Here is a 19,701-nt window from a genome sequence, read left to right on the forward strand (position 1 = left end):
AAAAACATGTGACAGTGAAAAACTGCCCCATAGGATTTCCTAGGCTATAATCTTTATGGAAGCAGATGACCAGGTCTTTCTCCTGCAGAGCCACTGCAGTTAGCAGCTGAGCGCTTAACCTTGTACCACCAGGGATCCTTCTTAAATCATAACATGTTTAATTAAGGAAATATTCTTATACAAATACTGAGGTACATGCAAGCTCAGAGAGCATTTTGCTAAATGGAAACAATTCTCAATTCTTATTATTTTCACATTGAAAATTGTAATAATTATTTCAGCCCGTATATTTTAGAACAACCATCTTTTTGCTTCCAATCATCACTTTTTTCTTCAAAATGTATATTCAAAAATAACTTTCAATCTTTTTAAATTAACTTTCATTCTTTGTTATTCATTTAATGTTTTGTCAAATTCATATAAATAATACCTGGCTTTTGTTAGCCATAAAGTCAACCCTCAAATCATATGATTCGATACACAGCAGAGGAAAATGTTGTCCGGTCTTGTGCTGGCACCATGATTCATTGTAAACTGGATTGTTGTGATCCCTAGGGCTTTCAGTGACTTTTTTTCAAAAGTAGATTGCTAGACCTTTCTTCCTAGTCTGTTTTAGTCTGGAAGCTCTGCTGAAATCTCTTCAGTATGATAGCAACATGAAAGCCTCCACTCACAGATTCAGGAGTGATTGCTTATGAGGTACACTGACCAGAAAATGACCCCAGTTATGTGCTATGGAAGGCAAGAATTATATCACTGAATCATTAGTGCCTTAGTCTCAATTTCATTCCATTTTGGCTCAGCATACAAATTTTTTAACTGAAAATTGAAACTTCATGAAAACTTATTTCTAATTGTTGATATATTCCAAATCATAAGAACAGAATTTGAAAAATTAAATTGCATACACTATTTGACCTCTCATCTTTTAATATGTTTATTTTCTCTCTTGCTTTTGTCAGCATAATTTCAATGTCTTTCTGCTTGCAAGCTTTTGTTCAATAATTTCTGTTCACTAATAGCTTCAAAATTGAAAACATTTTGTGATCCATTCATTGAATAACTAAAGTAAGTTTTGCCAATTGACCTTAAAGAAAATACAACTAAAATTTAGAGGATTACTTATAAACACATTTAATACCAGTAGAGGGCAATTATAATGACTTGCAATTAGTTGTTCAAATGTTCAAACAGTTCTAATATCTGATAAATGATGGATATAAGAGAGAAAGCATGAAATCCCTTCAGAGTTAATTTCTTCTCCATAGATTTCTTTACTTAGTAAAATTTTCCCCCCAATATGTTCACCCAAAATTTTAATCTATATGATATCTAAAAAATGAAATTAAATCTTTAGTTTTGAGCTTTTTAAATAAATTTAGAAGCATGTTATAGTAATATAGTGTTTTAATATTTGACTCAGAATTTCCACAACCTTTACTTGGATTCCATACTTTGAATGAAGACGATAAACCATATAAGACTTGTATAACTGATTTTCATCTGAAGTTTCTGACAACAGTCAGCCCATTAACAGCTATTGTTTTACATTTTTTTTTTTTTAATAAAGGAGGCTTTATTTTTTAGAGTGCTTTTGGCTTTATAGAAAAATTTTCCAGGAAGTACAGAGTACTTATATATAATCTCTCCCCTCTGCAGTTTTATCCTATTATTAACATCTTGCATTCCTTTCCTGTGGTACATTTGTTACAGTTATGAACCATTATTGTGCATTATTATTAACTAAGTCCGGAGTTCACATTAAGATTCACTCTCTTTGTTGCACAGTCCTATGGATTTTGGTAAATGAATAGTACCATGTATCCACATGTTCGATACTAATTATGGTATTGAACAGAATAGTTTCAGTGCCCCAAAATACCCTGTCTTCCTTTATTTATCCATCGTTTCCTCCCTCCAGACCACAGGCAAACACTGATCTTTTTATGTCTTCATAGTTTTGCCTTTTCGAGAATGTCATGTACTTGCAATTGTGCATTTTCTATCTTTGTCAGGCTGATCTCTTTCATTTATTAATATGTATTTCCCCATATCTTTTGGTATTTTGATAGCTTATTTGTTTCCATTGCTGAATAATACTTGTTTATCCATTCACTTATGGAAGAACATCTTGGTTGCTTCTAATTTTTGGCTATTATGAATAAAGTTGCTGTAAATATTGGTGTGCAAGTTTTTGATGAATTTATGTACTCAACCCTTTTGGTTAAACACCTACCAGTGTGATTGCTAACATCATTATGGTAAGCCTCTGTTTATCTTTGTAAGACATTGCCAGACTGTCTTCCAAAGTAGATATACAATTTTGTATTCCCACCAGCAATCACTTAGAGTTACTATTGGTCTACATCCTTGCCAGACTTTAATCTTGTCAGTGTTTTGGGTTTTACTCTTTCAAAACTCAGGAAAACCCTCAATGAGATGGATTGAAACAATAGCCTCAACAACAGAATCAAACACAACAAAGTACTGGACCAGGCAACTTTTTGTTCTGCTATTCATAAAGTTTCCAGGACTCAGTGCTGACTCCACAGCAACTAACACTGGCATATGTGTCGTGGTGTATCCTTGTTGTTTTAATTTGCATTGCCTTAGTGACACATGATATTGAGCATCTATTCATATGCTTCCTTGCTATCTGTATATATATATTTTTTTGTTGAAGGTATACACACCATTTTTGCATATCTTTTTCAGATCATTTGTTCATTTCATAATCTGGTTTGCTTTTTTATTGTTGAGGGTTTTTTTTAATATTTTTTTTTATTTATTAAGATGTTTGTGTATTTTGGATATAAGTCATGTATCAGATATGTGACTTGCCAGTGTTTTCTCCAAATCTGTGATTTATTTTTCATTCTTCTAGCCATGTCTTTTGCAAAGTGGAAGTTTTATTTTTAACAAACTCCAATTCATTTTTTTTTAAATAGAATATTCTTTTAATGTTGTATCTAAAAATTCACAGCTTACCCCATAGTTAAAGGGTACCCAGATTTGCTCCCATGTTGTCTTCTAAGTGTTGTATAGTTTTGAGTTATTGCTTTACTTTTTATATGAGCACAAAAAAACAAACTCATGATTACTAGAACTCAAATGAACAAATTAAATATAAACTGAATGACCAAATGAAAATATAAGTACTTGCTATTTAAAATAGGCAATAGGCATTCATACTACTTTCTAAACAGTTCTTGGCAGACTGCTTAGTCTCTATTTCCCATACATATTTCAAATGCAATAAAAACACAATACAAATGTACACTGACCTTGCTTTCTGGCAGCCTGGTAGCTTTGTTCATTTTTGAGATGAATAAATGAGTTTCAACTTAACTAGCTGATACACTAAGTGTCTAGCAGGGAAAGCTATGTATAATTATATTCTCAACAGCAGTGATACCCAGAGGAAGTAAGCTGAACCGAAACCTGCTCATGTGTGAGTACATTTTATTTTATTATCAACAAGCCTTGGCATACTATCCTTTAAAGAGAAGCAAAAATTGTGTTGTGTGTGGGAGAGGCCAGCAAAAGAGCAGTGGGTACTGCTATAATGTTTTTCATTAACCATATGTAAAAAGGGAGCTCTGGTAGCGTAGTGCCTAAGGAATTTGACTACTAACCAGAAGCTTGGTGGTTCAAACCCACCAGCCATTCCTCGGCAGGAAGGTTGGGCAATCTACTTCTGTAGTGATACTGCCTTGGAAACACAAGGAGAGGTCGCTACAAGTCGAGTCTGACTTGATGGGACATAACAATAACAACAACATATGTAAAAAGAGATTCCTGGTTACAACATGTGTGCTTTTTTACTTACTACTAGATAAGTTTTTTTTTTTTTTTTACCTTTTATTGTAATTTGGGTAAAATTTTACAAATTCAACAATTTATATTCATTTTGTTTTGTGACATTACTTGCAATTCCTTAAATATAAGGAAACTCTTCCCTCTTTTTCCTGAGTTCCCCATTTTCATTTGCCTTTCTTTCCTGTCCTTTCTTGCCTTCTGAACTTTGTTTTAGGCAAACGTTGCCCTTTCGGTGTCATATGTTTTACTGTTCTGGGGTCTACTTTCCTCATAGTGTTATTGGTCACTTTATAAGTCTGTTTATCGCTTCACTGAAAGGTGATCCATTGTGGTTGGTTCAGTTCCAGGTTTGAAGAGTGTCTAAGTGTCCCATTCTTGTGGTTTCAAGCAGTCTCTATCAGTCTGGTATTTATTTTATTTTATTTTTCTTTCATTTTCAAATTTGTTTTAAATTTTTCTCCCATTCTGTCAAGGATTTTCTACTGTGATTCCATCAGAAGAGTGGGTAGTGGTTGTTGTTGTTGTTGTTATGTGCCGTCAAGTCGGACCCAACTCATAGCGACCCCTCCTTGGGTTTCCGAGGCAGTATCACTACGGAAGTAGATTGCCCCATCTTCCTTCCGAGGAGTGGTGGTTCAAACCCACCAGCCTTCTGGTTAGCAGTCAAGTGTCTTAGCCACTATGCTACCAGAGCTCCCGTGGGTAGTGGTAGGCAGGCACTATCTAGTTCTTCTAGTCTTAGGTTACAGGAGTCTGTCATTTGCATGGTTCATTAATCATTTGGACTAATTTTTTCCTTAAGTTTTTGATTATCTTCACTCTTCTTTGCTCCAGATGGGAAGAAAACACTAGTTGCATCTTAGATGGCTGTTCATAAGCTTTTAAGACTCCAGTCATTACTTACCAAAGGAAGCTGCAGAACATTGTCTATGGACTATGTTATGCCAGTTGACCTAGGTGTCCCCAAAGACTATGGTCCTAAGTCCCAAACCCAGTGCCTCAGACTCTCAAGACTTTTGGTTATGGCTAAGAAGTTTTCTTAAATTCACCCCTGATTTCTCTACTATATACATGGATATATTTGCAGCATATATAAATACATACATAGAAATATCCTCTGCCAGACCTATACATGCCCATGAGCCCATTAGCCTTCAGCTTGCCTGTCTACTATCCACTAGTAGATTGTTTATTAGTTATTATAGGATTGTATATGCATTAGTATTTACCTTTGTTGTCTTTTACTCTTGTGCCCCTACCAGTGTCTTCATTTGCCTTAGTCATGTTGTGCTGACCTTCCCCTTATTGTATATTGGCTTTCACTTCAACCATGTTAATACCTGTCTACTATCTAGATAATGATTTATCCTCAGTACCAGGCAGTATTTCGTTCTGTTGTTCATAGGATCACTATGTGTTAGAGCTGACACAATGACACATAACAACAACAACCACCCTCCTATCACTTGAAACCATCAAAGATATTTGATGGTTTACACAGATATTTCTTTCTGTGTAAACCTTTTCTTGACTTTTACAATAGAGGTTTCATACAATATTTGTCTTTTTGTGACTAACTTATTTCACTCAACATAATGTCCTCCAGGTTCATTCATTTTATGAGGTGTTTCAGGAATTCATTATTATTCATTAACATTGTGTAATATTCCATTGTATGTATTTGTACCATAGTTCATTTATTCATCCATCGGTTGATGGACACAGATTGTTTGCATCTTTTTGCTATTGCAAATAATGCTGCATGAACATAAGCATACATGTATCCGTTCCTGTCACATTCTTATTTCCCTAGGATTTATACTTAGTAGGGGGATGGCTGAATCATATGGTGTTTCTATTTCCAACTTTTAAAGAAAATGCCATACCATTTTCCACAGTGGTTGTACCATTTTATAGTCCCATCTGCAGTGTATGAGAGTTCCAGTCTCTCCAACTGTTTCTAGCATGTTTTGTTTTCTGTTTTTACATATATATTTATGTTAAAGTTTGCTATTATAGTTCAGGTGAATTGATAATTCATTGTTTTTCTGATTTGAGCATCTCTAATAACTAATAGGGAGCTCTGGTAGCATAGTGCCTAAGGCACTTGACTGCTAACCAGAAGGCTGGCTGTTGAAACCCACCAGCCACTCCTCGGAAGGAAGGTTGGGCAATCCTACTTCTGTAGTGATGCTGCCTCAGAAACCCAAGGAGGGGTCGCTATGAGTCGGGGCCAACTCGATGGCAAATAACAACAACAACAACAACAACAATAACTAATGATCATGAGATTTCTTCATGTGTTTTTTGGACATCAGAATGCCTTCTTTGATTAAGTTAAATGTGGAACATGTAATTTGAATAGAAAAAGATATCTTTGTAGTATGAGTTAATTGCCTCATTAGGAATATTATTGTGATTGGCATACTAAACCAATTCTTCTGCAGGTCCAGAATGCCCTAGTTTTTAACCAAATATTACCTTCCATACAACACATATCACCTGTTTCCAAATACCAATTGAGATATAAAATAAACCAAATTGAACTCACTATCACTGTACCACATTTCTTGCAAATGATCCTGCTAGAAAAAATATTTTGCAGCTTCACTGTAATAGCACTTTTTAAAGGATTTAATAATTCACATTTTAAGTGATTGGGTGTCAGTAGTCTTTGCAAACATAATGAAGTATTATGTGCATAATTTATAAATGCTTTATTCTGTAACCAAATATTTGTATATCCTATTAATTTTTGGAAGAGGAACTCAAAATAGTTATTTTCACAAAGTACACATACTAGACACGATAATCTTAGGTTTAGCAAAATTGATTATAATTAGTTAACTTTTATGTAGAATATCTAAAGAATAATCAAGTAGTTACAAATATAATATAAACCAAAGTACATTAATTTTATGACTGCTGCAACAAATTACAACAAACTTAGTGGTTTAGAAAACTATTTTTTTTCTCGTTTTGTAGGTCAGTTCTGTTTCTATAGGTTCTGTATGTCTGGCACTAGTTTCATTGGGCGAAGATTAAGGTGTCAGCAGGGCTGTCTTCCTTCATGAAGAATCTAGGAGATAATTTTTTTTTTTCTTTCCCTTTTCTAGTTTCTAGAGGTTTCTTACATTACTTGGTCCGTGCCACCTTCCCACAGGTTCAAAGTCAGCAATGTTGCATATCTCTGGCCATTTTTCCATAGTCAATCTTCCTGTCTCTGACAACATATAGCAAAATTTATGCCTTTAAAGGACCCATGTAAATTGGACATGCTAGGCTATTCCAAGACAATCTCCTCATCTCAAACTCTGTAATCACTCCATCAAAGTGCCTTTGGCCATTTAAGGTACATTATTCATTGGTTCCTTGAAAATAAAAGAATGTGGACATTTTAGTTGGTGGAGAGCATTATTCTGCCTTCCACACAATGGGATACTTTCTTGTCAAAGAATATTGTGCCATTGTGAGAAAGACTATGCAGCTTATTCTTTAGTACCTTCACTGAAAGTATAGAAAATATTTAATTTTGGACTTATTTTTAGAAAATTAAATCATAAATGAGCTTTCAATATTTTCTTTTCCTGCGTGCATCAGATACTACTTTCCTATATAGCATCAAGGTGACACTATAATCAGATACATGATCTGATACTGCATAATATCCTCAGTCTGTGATTGCTTGGAACTTTTATTCATGGTGGCCAGATGTCTATTGTTTGGTTAGGAATTAATTCAGTAATTGTTTAAAAAAAATGTTTCCTGTCCAAGGCCACACATGTGGCTCAGGTGCATTATAACAGCTCCTCTGTTAGCTTCTCTAATTAGAGCCAGGGATCTGAATGCACACGTATTTCTTTCTGAAGCCTCCATGCCCACTAAATTAAACAAAAGAAATAATCACTGAATGGAGCTCCTTTATATCTTTGGCAAATGTTGCTTTAATTTAAAATATACTTCAAACATAAATACAAACAAAGCCATATGTAACACATTTTGTTTTAAATTTTTAAAAATATAACTACGCTGTGGTAAAATATCAAGTTGAATTGACATATGATGGACTATTTATACATTGTTGTTGTGGTTATGTGCTGTTGAGTAGGACCTGACTCATACCAACACCTCCTTGGGTTTCTGAGGCTGTATCCCTATGGAAGTAGATTGCCCCATCTTCCTTCCAAGGAGTAGCTAGTGGGTTTGAACTGTCAGCCCTCTGGTTAGCAGTCAAGTGCCTTAGGCACTATGCTACCAGAGCTCCCATACATAAACATGTATTTCTGTTTCTTATATATGTGTATTTTTTGTTGTTGTTAGGTGCTGTTGATCTGATTCCAACTCACTGTGACCCTATATGTATAACAGAATGAAACACTGCCCATTCCTGCACCATCCTCACAATCCTTGCTGTACTTGAGTCCATCGTTGATGTCACTCTGTCTATGCACTGTCTAGACCCACTTGGTGTGTGTCTCCTTTTTTTTCACTGATTTTCCATGGTATTTGCAGTATTCTTCTCCAATACTACAATTCAAAATCATCAACCATTATTCAGTTTTCTTTATTCATTGTCCATCTTTCAAATGCATGTGAAGCTATTGAAAATATCATGGCTTGAGTTAGGCACATTAGGCTTCAAAGTGACATCTTTGTTCTTCAACACTTAAAAGAGGTCTTTTGCAGCAGATTTGCCCAGTGCAATAGGATGTCTGATTTCCTGACTACTGCTTACTAGAGTGTTGATTGTGGATCCAAGTATATGAAATATTTGACAACTTTGACAGAGAAAGAAAATCTTTTCTCTATCCATCCTGATGCTACTTTTTGGCTCAGTTGTGAGGATTTTAATTTTCTCTATGTTAAGGTGTAATCCATACTGCAGACTATAGTCTTTAATATTCATCAGTAAGTGTTTCAAGTAATCTTCACTTTCAGCAAGTTTGTGTGGCCTGAGTATCACAGGTTGTTAATGAGTCTTCTGCCAATCCTAGCACCATGTTCTTCTTCATATAGCCCAGTTTCTCAAATTATTTGCTCAGCGTACAGATTGAGTAAATACGGTGAAAGGATACAACCCTGATGTACACCCTTCCTGATTTTTAACCATGCACTATTCCCTTCTTCTGTTTGAATGACTGCCTCATGGTCTATGAACAGGTTCTTCATAAGCAAAATTAAATATTCTGGGATTCCCATTCTTTGCAATGTTATCCATAAGTTCTTATGAACCACACACTCAAATACCTTTGCAAAGTCAGTAAAACACAAGTATCTTTCCGGTATTTTTTTTGCTTTCAGACAAGATTCATCTGACATAAACTATGTCATACTTTATCCCACATCTTCTTCTGAATCCAGCTTGCATTTCTGGAAATTCCCTATCAATATATTGCTACAACCGTTTTTAAATTATCTTCAGCAGAGTTTTAATTGTTTGCAATATTAATGATATTGTTCAATAATTCCCACATTCTGTTGGATTACCTTTCTTTGGAATGGGTACAAATGTGAATCTTTTCCATTTCATTGGCCAAGTAGCTATCTTCCAAATTACTTGACATAGAGAGTAGACACCTCTAGTGTAGCATCTGATTGTTGAAACACCTCAATGGATATTCTGTCAGCACTTGGAATTTATTCTTTGCCAATTATTTTAGTGTAGCTTCAATTTCTTCCTTCAGTATCATTGGTTCTTGATCATATGTCATCTCCTGAAATAGTTGAACATCCACCAATTCTTTTCAGTACAATGACTCTGCATATTCTTTCTATCTTCTTTTATGCCTTCAGCATCATTAAATATTTGCCAGTAGAATGTATCAAGTGGCAGGAGCCAGGTAAGGGACAGCAGACAGGACCCACCCCCAAAGGCAGGTAAAGGAAGGAACACCAGGGACAACAAAAGTGACAGGAGCCAGGTAAGGAGTGGGAGACAGGACCCACATCCAGAGGCAGGAAAGGGAGGTAATGCCGGGGACAACAAAGCAGCAGGATCCAGGTGGGAATTAGGTAAGGGGAGATTGGAGAGATTTCCAACAGCTAAGGGAGATGAACTTGTCTGTCAGTTTGTCATACTGTGGTGGCTTGTGCATTGCAGTGAGGTTTGAGGCTATGCCACTGGTATTTCAAGTGTCAGCAGGGTTGTATATGGTACACATGGTTTTAATGCAGCTTACAGACTGAGACAGACTAAGAAGAAGGAGGCGGTTATCCACTTCTGAAATAATTGGCCCGGGAAAACCTTATGCATAGCAGAGAAACACTGTCTAAAACATTACTGGGCAACGTTATGAATAGCCCAGAAATATTGTCCAATACAGTGCAGGAAGATGAGCTCTTTTGGTTGCAAGGCACTCAAAATACAACTGGGAAAGAGCTGCTTCATCAGAATAGAATCAATCTTAATGACATAGATAAAGTAAAGCTTTCAGGTCCTCCATTTGCTGATGTGGCACTACTCAAATTGAAGAGAAACAGCTGCAGACTCCCATTAATAATCAGAACATGAAATGTACAAAGTATGAATCTAGGAAAATTGGAAGTTGTCAAAATTGAAATGGAATTCATGTTGATATCCTAGTCATTAGTGAGCTGAAATGGACTGGCTTTGATAATTTGGAATCAGACAAACATATGATCTACTATTCCTGGAATGGCAATTTGAAGAGGAATGGCATGACATTTATCATCATAAAGGATGTTTCATGATCTGTCCTGAAGTACAATACTGTCAGGAACAGGATAATAACCATATAGCTCCAAAGAAGACCTGTTTGTACTATATTATTCAAATATACACACCAACCACCAAAGACAAAGATGAGGAAATTGAAGATTTGTATCAACTTCTGTAGTCTGAAATTGACTGAACATGCAATCAAGATGTGTAAATTATCAGTGGTGACTGGAATGCAAAAGTTGGAAACAAAGAAAATCACCAGTAGTTGAAAAACTGGCCTTTGTGACAGAAATAATGCTGGAGATAGAATGATAGAATTTTGCAAGAACAATGACTTATTCATTGCAAATACCTTTTTTCAACAACATAAACAGGAGCTATACACATGGACTTTGCCAGATGGAGCACAAAGGAATCTGATTGATAAGAGGCAATGGAAAACCTCCATATCTTCAGCTAAAACAAGGTCTGGAGCTGATTGTGGAACAGACCATCAACTGCTCATATGCAAGTTCAACTTAAAGTTGAAGACAATTAAAACAAGTCCACAAGAGCTAAAATATGATCTTGAATATATCCCTCTTGAATATGGAGACCATCCAAAGAATAGATTTGTTGCATTGAATACCAATGACTGAAAGCTAGAAGAATTATGGGATGATATCAAGGACATCATTCATGAAGAAAGCAAGAGGTCATTAAAAATACAGGAAAGAATGAAAAGACCAAAATGGATGTCAGAAGAGACTCTGAAATTTGACCTTGAAAGAAGAGTAGATAAAGCGGATGGGAGAAATTACAAGAAAAAAGAATTTAACAGAAGATTTCAAAGAGCAGCTTGAACAAACAAAGCCAATTTCTATATAGAAATGTGCAAAGACCTGGAGTTAGCAGACAAAAAGGAAGAACATGCTCAGCATTTCTCAAGCTGAAACAACTGAGGAAAAAAATTAAGCCTCAAGTTGCAATATTGAAAGATTCTATGGGAAAAATATTGAACGATGCAGGAAACATCAAAAGAAGATGGAAGGAATTCACAGAGTCACTGTACCAAAAAGAACTGATCAATCTTCATCCATTTCAGGAAGTGGCAAATGTTCAAAAACCAATGGTATTGAAGGAAGGAGTCAAAGCTGCATTGAAGGAACTGGCAAAGAACAAGGTTCCAGGAATTGACAGAATATCCACTGAGATGTTTCAACAAATGGATGTCCTAATGAAGGCAATCACTCAACTCCACTAAGAGATTTGGAAGACAGCTACCTGGCCAACCAACTGGAAGTGATCCATATTTGTACTAGTTCTAAAGAAAGGTGAGCCCACAGAATGTGGAAATAATCAATAGCATTAATATCACATGCAAGTAAAATCTTACTTAAGATAATTCAAAAATGGTTGCTGCAGTATATTGACAGAGAACTTCCAGAAATGCAAGCTGGAATCAGAAGAGTACATGGAACAAGGAATGTCATTGGAGATGTCAAATGGCTCTTGGCTCAAAGCAAAGAATACCAGAAAGATGTTAACTTGTGTTTTATTGACCATGCAAAAGCATTAAATTGTGTGGAACATAACAAATTGTGGATACCATTGAGAAGAATGGTAATTCCAGAACACTAAATTGTACTCATGAGGAACCTGTACTGGACCAGGAGGCTGTCATTTGAACATAACAAGGGGACCATTCATGGTTTAGAATCAAGAATGGAGTAAGTCAGAGTTGTATACTTTCACCAAATTTATTCAATCTATATGCTGAACAAATAATCCAAGACACTGGACTATATGAAGAAGAACGTGGCATCAGGATTGGAAGAAGACTCATTAACATCCTTCAATATGCTGACGACACAACTTTGCTTGCTGAAAGTGAGGATGACTTGAAGCACTTACTGATGAAGATTGAAAAGTATGGTCTGCAGTATGTATTACATTCCATAATAAGAAAACAAAAATCCTCACAACTGCACCAATAAGCAGCAGCACGATAAATGCAGAAAAGATCAAAGTTGTCAATGACTTCATATTGCTTGGTTCTATGATTGACACCAATGAAAGCAGCAGTCAGGATATCAGACAATGTATAGCACTGGGCAAGTTGGCTGCAAAGGACCTCTTTCAAGTGCTGAAGAGTAAAGATGTCTCTTTGAGCACTATGGTGCTCCTGACACAAGCCATGGTATTTTCAATGGGCTTATAAGCCCATTGAAGTGTGAGAGCTGGAAAATGAATAAGGAAGATCAAAGAAAAGTCGATGCTTTAGAGTTGTGGTGTTGGTGAAGAATGCTCAAAGTACCATGGACTGCTAAAAGAACTAATAAATCTGTTCCGAGGAAATGCAGCTGGAATGCTCTTTGGAAGCAAGAATTGCCAGACTTCGGCTCACATATTTTGGTCATTTTGTCAGAAGGGACTATTCACTGTAGAAGGATGTCATGCTTGGTAAGGTGGAGGGTGGATGAAAGAGGGGAAGGCCCTCAATGAGATGGATTGACACAGTGACAGCAGTGATAGGCTCAAGTATAGCAAGGATTGTGGAGCTAGTGCATGACTGGGCTCTGTTTCATTCTGTTGTGCATAAGTTCGCTATGAGTTGGAAACAACTTGATGGCACCTAACAACAACAACACAAAATGTATCAACATTACAACTCGAGACTTTAATTTTTCTTCAGTTCTTTCAGCTTGAGAAATGCCTAGCATGTTCTTCCTTTTTAGTTCTCTAACTCCAGCTCTTTGCACAATTCATTATAATAATTGACTTTATCTTCTCAAACTGCTCTTTGAAATCTTCCCTTCAGCTCTTTTATCTTGTCATTTCTTCTGTTTGCTTTAGCTACTTTCCTTTCAAAAACAAGTTTCAGAATCTCTTTTGACATCCATTTAGGTCTTTTCTTCCTTTCTTGTCTTTTTAGTGACCTTTTACTTTTTTTCATTTATGATGTTCTTGATGTCAACCCACAATTCACCTGGTTATGGGTCATTGGTTTCCAATGCATCAAATCTATTCTTCAGATGGTCTCTAATTTCAAGTGGGATATAATCAAGGTTATATTTTAGGTCTCATGGACTGTTTTGTTTGTCTTCATCTTCAACTTGCACTTACATGTGGCCAATTGATGGTATGTTCCATACTCAGCTCCTGGCTTTGTTTTGACTGAAGACACTGAAATTCTCCATTGCTTCTCCATTGCTTCTTTCCATGTATGTAGTTGATCTGAGGTCTGTGTATTCTATTTGGCAAAGTCTACATGCATAGCCACCGTTGATGACAAAAAAGGTATTTGCAGTGAATAGTTTGTTGGTCTTGCAAACTCTGTCATGTGATCACCAGTGTCATTTCTATCACCAAAGCCATATTTTCCAACTACCAGTGATTCTTCTTTGTTTCAAACTTTCACATACCTATCACCAGTAATAATCAATACATATTGATTGTATGTTTGATCAATTTCAGACTGCAGAAGTTGGTAAAAATCTTCAATTTCCTTGTCTTTGGCTTTATTTATTGGTGTGTAAATTTGAAAAATAATAATAATAATAAGTAGTATTACTATTATAGTAATCTTCCTTGAAGTAGTCTTCCTTGTATGCCTATGCCTATGTGGATACTATCCTATCATTGACAGCCTGACAGCATTGTACTTCATGATAGATCTTGTAATGTTCTTCTTGACAATGAATATGCCACCATTCCTCTTCAATTTGTCATCATAGGCAGAGTAGATCACATGATTATCTGATTCAAAATGATCAATATCTGTCCATTTCAGCTCATTAATGCCTAGGATATAGATCTTTATAAGTTCCATTTCATTTTTGACCATTTTCAATTTTCTTAGATTCATATTTCATGCATTCCATGTTCTGATTATTAATTACTGTTTGCAGCTTCCCCTCCCCCATTTTGTGGTGTGCCTCATCAGGAAAATGGAGGTCCCAAAAGCTCTGCTCCATCTGTGTCATGAAGCTGACTCTATTTTAAGGAGGCAGCTCTTCCCCAGTCATATTTGGAGCACCTTCTAACCTGAGTGGCTCATCTTCCAGCTCTGTATCAGACAATGTTTCAGGCCTATTCATAAATGTTTCCAGAAATATATATCAGAAATTGTTTCACTGCTATTCATAAGGTTTTCACGGGGAAATTCTTTGAGAAACTGTGGCCTCTTCCTTCTTCCATGTCTGTCTTAGTCTGAAAGCTCTGCTGAAATCTGTCCTTCATGGGTGACCCTGCTGGTATTTGAAATATCAGTGCCATAATCTCTAGCCTCACAAAATGCAAGTCACTACAGTATGACAAAGTGCATATATAAATATTTAAAAAAAAAAAAAAAACCCATAAAACAAGAAAGTTGAAAAATGGACAGTTGCCTTAGAGATGATTCTGATTTCTGGTGACCACAGTGTGACAAACTGCATATATAAACATTAAAAAAACAAAACAAAAACAAACAAACAAACAAACCAGAAAGTTGAAAAATGAATAGTTGCCTTGGAGTTGATTCTGATTTTTGGTGACTTCATGTGTTTCAGAGTACAAAGTGCTCCATAAAACCTTTAATGGCTATGATCTCCTGCAAGTGGATTGCCAGACCTTTCTTCTGAGGTGCCTCTGAATAGATTCCAACCTTAAACCTTTCAGTTAGTAGCCAAATTGTTTGCATAACCCAGGGAACCCCTATAAATAAATCTAAACTTCCACAAAATAAAGCATATACAATTTTAGCAAAAGGTTTCTAGAAATTTCCTAAAATTATGTCCTCTCACATAATCATTAGAAATCAAGCAAAGAATGTTTGGAAATATAAGTTACACAACATAGCTGAACACAAGATGATAATCCTTAATATGGGCACAAGAAAATCTGTTATTCTTGTTATGTGCCATCAGACCCGACTCATAGTGAACCCTCCTTGGGTTTTCAAAATGGTATTACTACAGAAGTACATTGCCCACCTTCCTTCCAAGGAACGGCTGGTGGGTTTAAACCTCCAGGCTTCTGGTTAGCAATTAAGTGCCTTGGGCACTATGGTATCAGAGCTCCTAAGAAAATCTGTAGTTGTCTGAAAATGTTGAAAATGGTGCATTTGTGAAGGGAAAAGAATCTATACAGGCATGAGATAAATTCATTTGAACATATCAAGCAAAACTCACCCCATGAAGATATAATTCTACTATCACCATCTTAAAATGTCAAGAATGGAAAGTTTTTAAGATTAAAAACTCTCAGCAAAAATAAAAATCAAAGATGTATAAAAGTATGTTGTTTATAACTAAATTTAAAAGATACATTTTTCATTTACTCTTAGCTTCTTGGTCATTTTCAAAATTCTTTATCCCTTTTATGTGAAAAACTTGTTTTTTTCTTAGGCCCATAGAAAAGAACCAATATGGAGCTGGTATGGAAATTATTATACCATTTTTAATGGAGTGAAAATTAGTTTAAATTGCTTAATCTACGCTTAGAGGAGGTCACATATGCAGTTCTCTTATTGTTATGTTCATAGAAACAGTTTTAATATGGCTTTAGTGAACTGATAAAGCTGAATATATTTTAAAGTGTGTAATAATATATGGATATATCCAATAAAACAATTAAGATTTTGATAATGGATTAGAATCCAGACTTCATCTTCCAATCTCAAAATCCTAATTCTCTCTGTCTGATCTCTAAGACATAAAATAAATAGACAAGTTTTTATGTGTTACCCTACCTGCTCTAAGTTCCAGATACTAAAAGTTTTGGTTACCTAGTGCCACTCTCACAGAAATATACCACAAATGGGTGGGCTTGAACAAACAGTTTATCTCTGACAGTTTGGGAGGCTAGAAATCTGAGTTCAAAATGTCAGTATCTAGGGGCTGGATGGAAGCCCTTTGACCTTGGCCTTCAGCTTTGCCTCTTGCTCCCAGCCCACTGAAGTTAGAAGTATCTTTTCTCTCAGACAGACGCTGGCTGCTAAGTCTGACAAACACAAGGTTGACAAGTAAAAAGGCACAGTTCCAATGTTACTGAACAACACAGCAGACAATTGATTCAAGTTCATTGGAAACAGAGCATGGCAGGCTACTGAAAAACGACACAGCTCCGTGCAGGGTTCAAGAATGTCATAAGCTAGAGACTATTCCCAAATCTGCTATTTATATACGGGAAGCAGACCACATCCCTAAAGCAGCTACTCAGCTGCATGTGGTAGATTCCACCATGGAGTTGATCATCACTCTCATCATGAGGAATAACTACCACCAGCTGCCCAGCCAGTCAACCAGGCCCAGCCAAGTTGACACACAACCTTAACTACCACACCAACAATATAAAAATGATTTGCTTGTATGGAGTTGCCTTACATACTTTGAGGAACAAGGTAGACTATGAGTGAATAATACAATGCACATCAATGTTGAAAAGTCATTTTTCTTAATATAGGCAATGAACAGGTTAAAACAGACTTCTATTATAAAACATATACAAACATGCAACTCTTAAAATGGTCTAAAGATTCTAGCCAGGGACTGCATGGATGACTGCTCTAGAGGTCAGGTAATGAAAGAGGAAGCAGCGAAGATGAAGGTGGGCTGAGCTGTGGACTATTGTCTGTCCAGAGAGCACAGTTATTTTGAATGTTTACAAGCAGCTTGACCATTTTGGATATTTAAGGCAACAGCATTCTCTCAGATTCCAGGGACTTAAGAACAGACTCCACTTGCTCGGAACTGCAAGGACATTCTGGACCCAGATGACAGGAAAGGTGCTACATACCCCTTATTACTCTTATACCCCATACCCTCTTGGGGAATGGAGGTGTGGCCATCCCTCCCTCTCACCTAATTTCTGGGCCACTCCAGTCTGTGTGCTAGGATAGAGACTGAGTGCCCTGCCCCACCCTTCTCCAATTTTTTTTTTTCTGTTTTTTAGTTTGTTTGTCTTAAAGCTATTATTATTATTACATTTGCCCTTTTTACTATTATTCTTTATTCTTCCCCTCCTAGATTCTAGTTTTCAGCTTTTCTTCTTTTCCTTGTTCCTAGTTGCATTTTTTTGTTATTGTTGTTGTTGTCTTTCTCATGGTTAATACCTTTCCTTGTTTTTCCCATTTTTCCTTCATTATTCTCCTTCTCTATTCTTTTTTTTTTTTTTTTTTTCTCTTATTGTTCTCTCCCCAGATACTACAGGGCTTTTCTTTTTCTGTTTTTCCTTTTTGGGTTACTGTTCCTGTGTGATTATGTGGTGTATTTTTTGTTCATTTGCTTTTACTTTTTTGATGGTTATTCATTTGTTATTTTTGTCCAACTGAGTGGAAAACAGCAACAGTCCTCATAGGACACAATTACACTCACACCTCCTGCAACTTCACTTACTGAGTGAGAGCCACCACTTCCTTCTCCACCAGTGGGCCAATGATGAACAACCACCAAGAATAGCCTGAATCACCCGTGGCTGCTCTTCACAAACAGTTAAATGAGATATAAATACAACAATGCCACGATGTCTTGGAGACAACAGACTATCACAGTCCACACAAAGAAGCAGGATAAAGTGGTAGAAACAAGGGAGCAGAATGCAAAAATAGCAAATAACAACTGACCATTAATACACAAGGTGACATAATCCAGAAACAACAGCTGTGGAAAAATCCAAGGTAAAATAAGTTTACAGGATTGTGAACAGGGAACCAGAGACATCAATTGGCAAGTGGAGACAGCTACAAAACAAAAAGAGGGAAAATACTGTGTGGTTGTGGAACTTCTGGATGTGGAAGAGGTCAGGAGAGTTGCTGGATGGAATAGACTGTTCTGATCTTGGAGAGAAGATTGTGAATCACACAGTAACCTTGGGGAAAAATGATGAACCTTCACATCACAATAAAAAGGAGGAGAAGCACAAATATTCAGCAAATATTAAAACAACAGCAACAAGGGAAATGATAACACAATTCATAAACATAATGAGTTCAGCATGGAAAATAATATGGAACAAAGAAACTAGGGACACCATGAAAAAACTCATAACACTATGACAGCAACAAATTCATACTTGTCAATAATTACACTGAAAGTTAATGAATTAAATGCATGACTCAAGAGACAGAGAGTTGCATATTGGATAAGGAAACAAAATCCATCAATATGCTGTCTCCAAGAGACACACTTTAGAGATAAATACAAAAGTGGACTAAAAATTAAAGGTTTGAGAAATATGTATCATGCAAAGGGCAACTGTAAAAGTGCAGGAATGGCAACATTACTTTCTGATCAAATTGACTGTAGAACAAAAACCACCATACGAAACAAGGAGGAACATTATATAATGATTAAAGGATTAATTGAACATGAAGATATAACCATAATAAATATCTATGGACCCAATGAAAGAGCCTCAAAGTACATAAATCAGACTTTAAAAGAGTTGAAAAGACAAAGAGATGACTTCACAATCATAGTGTGAGACTTTAATACACCACTTTCATTGAAAGATAGAACAACTGAAAAGAAACTCAAAAAAGCTACAGAAGAACTAAACAACACAACCCACCAACTTGACCTTATAGACATCTACAGAGCACTTCACCCAACAGCAGCACAATATACATTTTTTTTTTTTTTCCAGTGCACATGGAACATTTTCCATGATAGACCATATGTTAGGCCATAAAGCAAGCCTTAATAAATTTAAAAACATTGAAATACTCTAAAGCATCTTCTCAGATCATAATGCTATCAATTTAGAAATCAACAATAGGAAGATAAACAGAAAAGGAGTAAACACATGGAAACAGAACAACATCCTCCTAAATAAAGGCTGTATAAGAGAAGAAATAAAAATTGAAATTCAAAAATTCCTTGAATCAAACAAGAATAAAAACACAACATACCAAAATCTTGGGACACAGCAAAAGCAGTGATCAGAGGTGAATTTATAGGAACAAATGCACACATCAAAAAAGAAGAAAGAGCCAAAAATCAACACTTTAAATCAACATATACAACAATTAAAACAAGAACAGAAAGAAAAGTCTTCAGTCACCAGCAGAAAGGAAATAATAAAGATTCTAACAGAAATCAATCAAACAGAAGATAGAAGGGCAATAGAAAAAATCAACAAGAACAGAATTTGGTTTTTTGAAAAGATCAATAAAATTGACAAACCACTGGCAAATTTAACAAAGGAAAAGAGGGAGAGAATACAAATAACATGAATAA

The sequence above is a fragment of the Orycteropus afer genome, unplaced genomic scaffold (genome assembly GCF_000298275.1).
Source record: "Orycteropus afer afer isolate SDZICR_OR568_19922 unplaced genomic scaffold, OryAfe1.0 scaffold00022, whole genome shotgun sequence".
Classification (NCBI taxonomy): Eukaryota; Metazoa; Chordata; class Mammalia; order Tubulidentata; family Orycteropodidae; genus Orycteropus; species Orycteropus afer.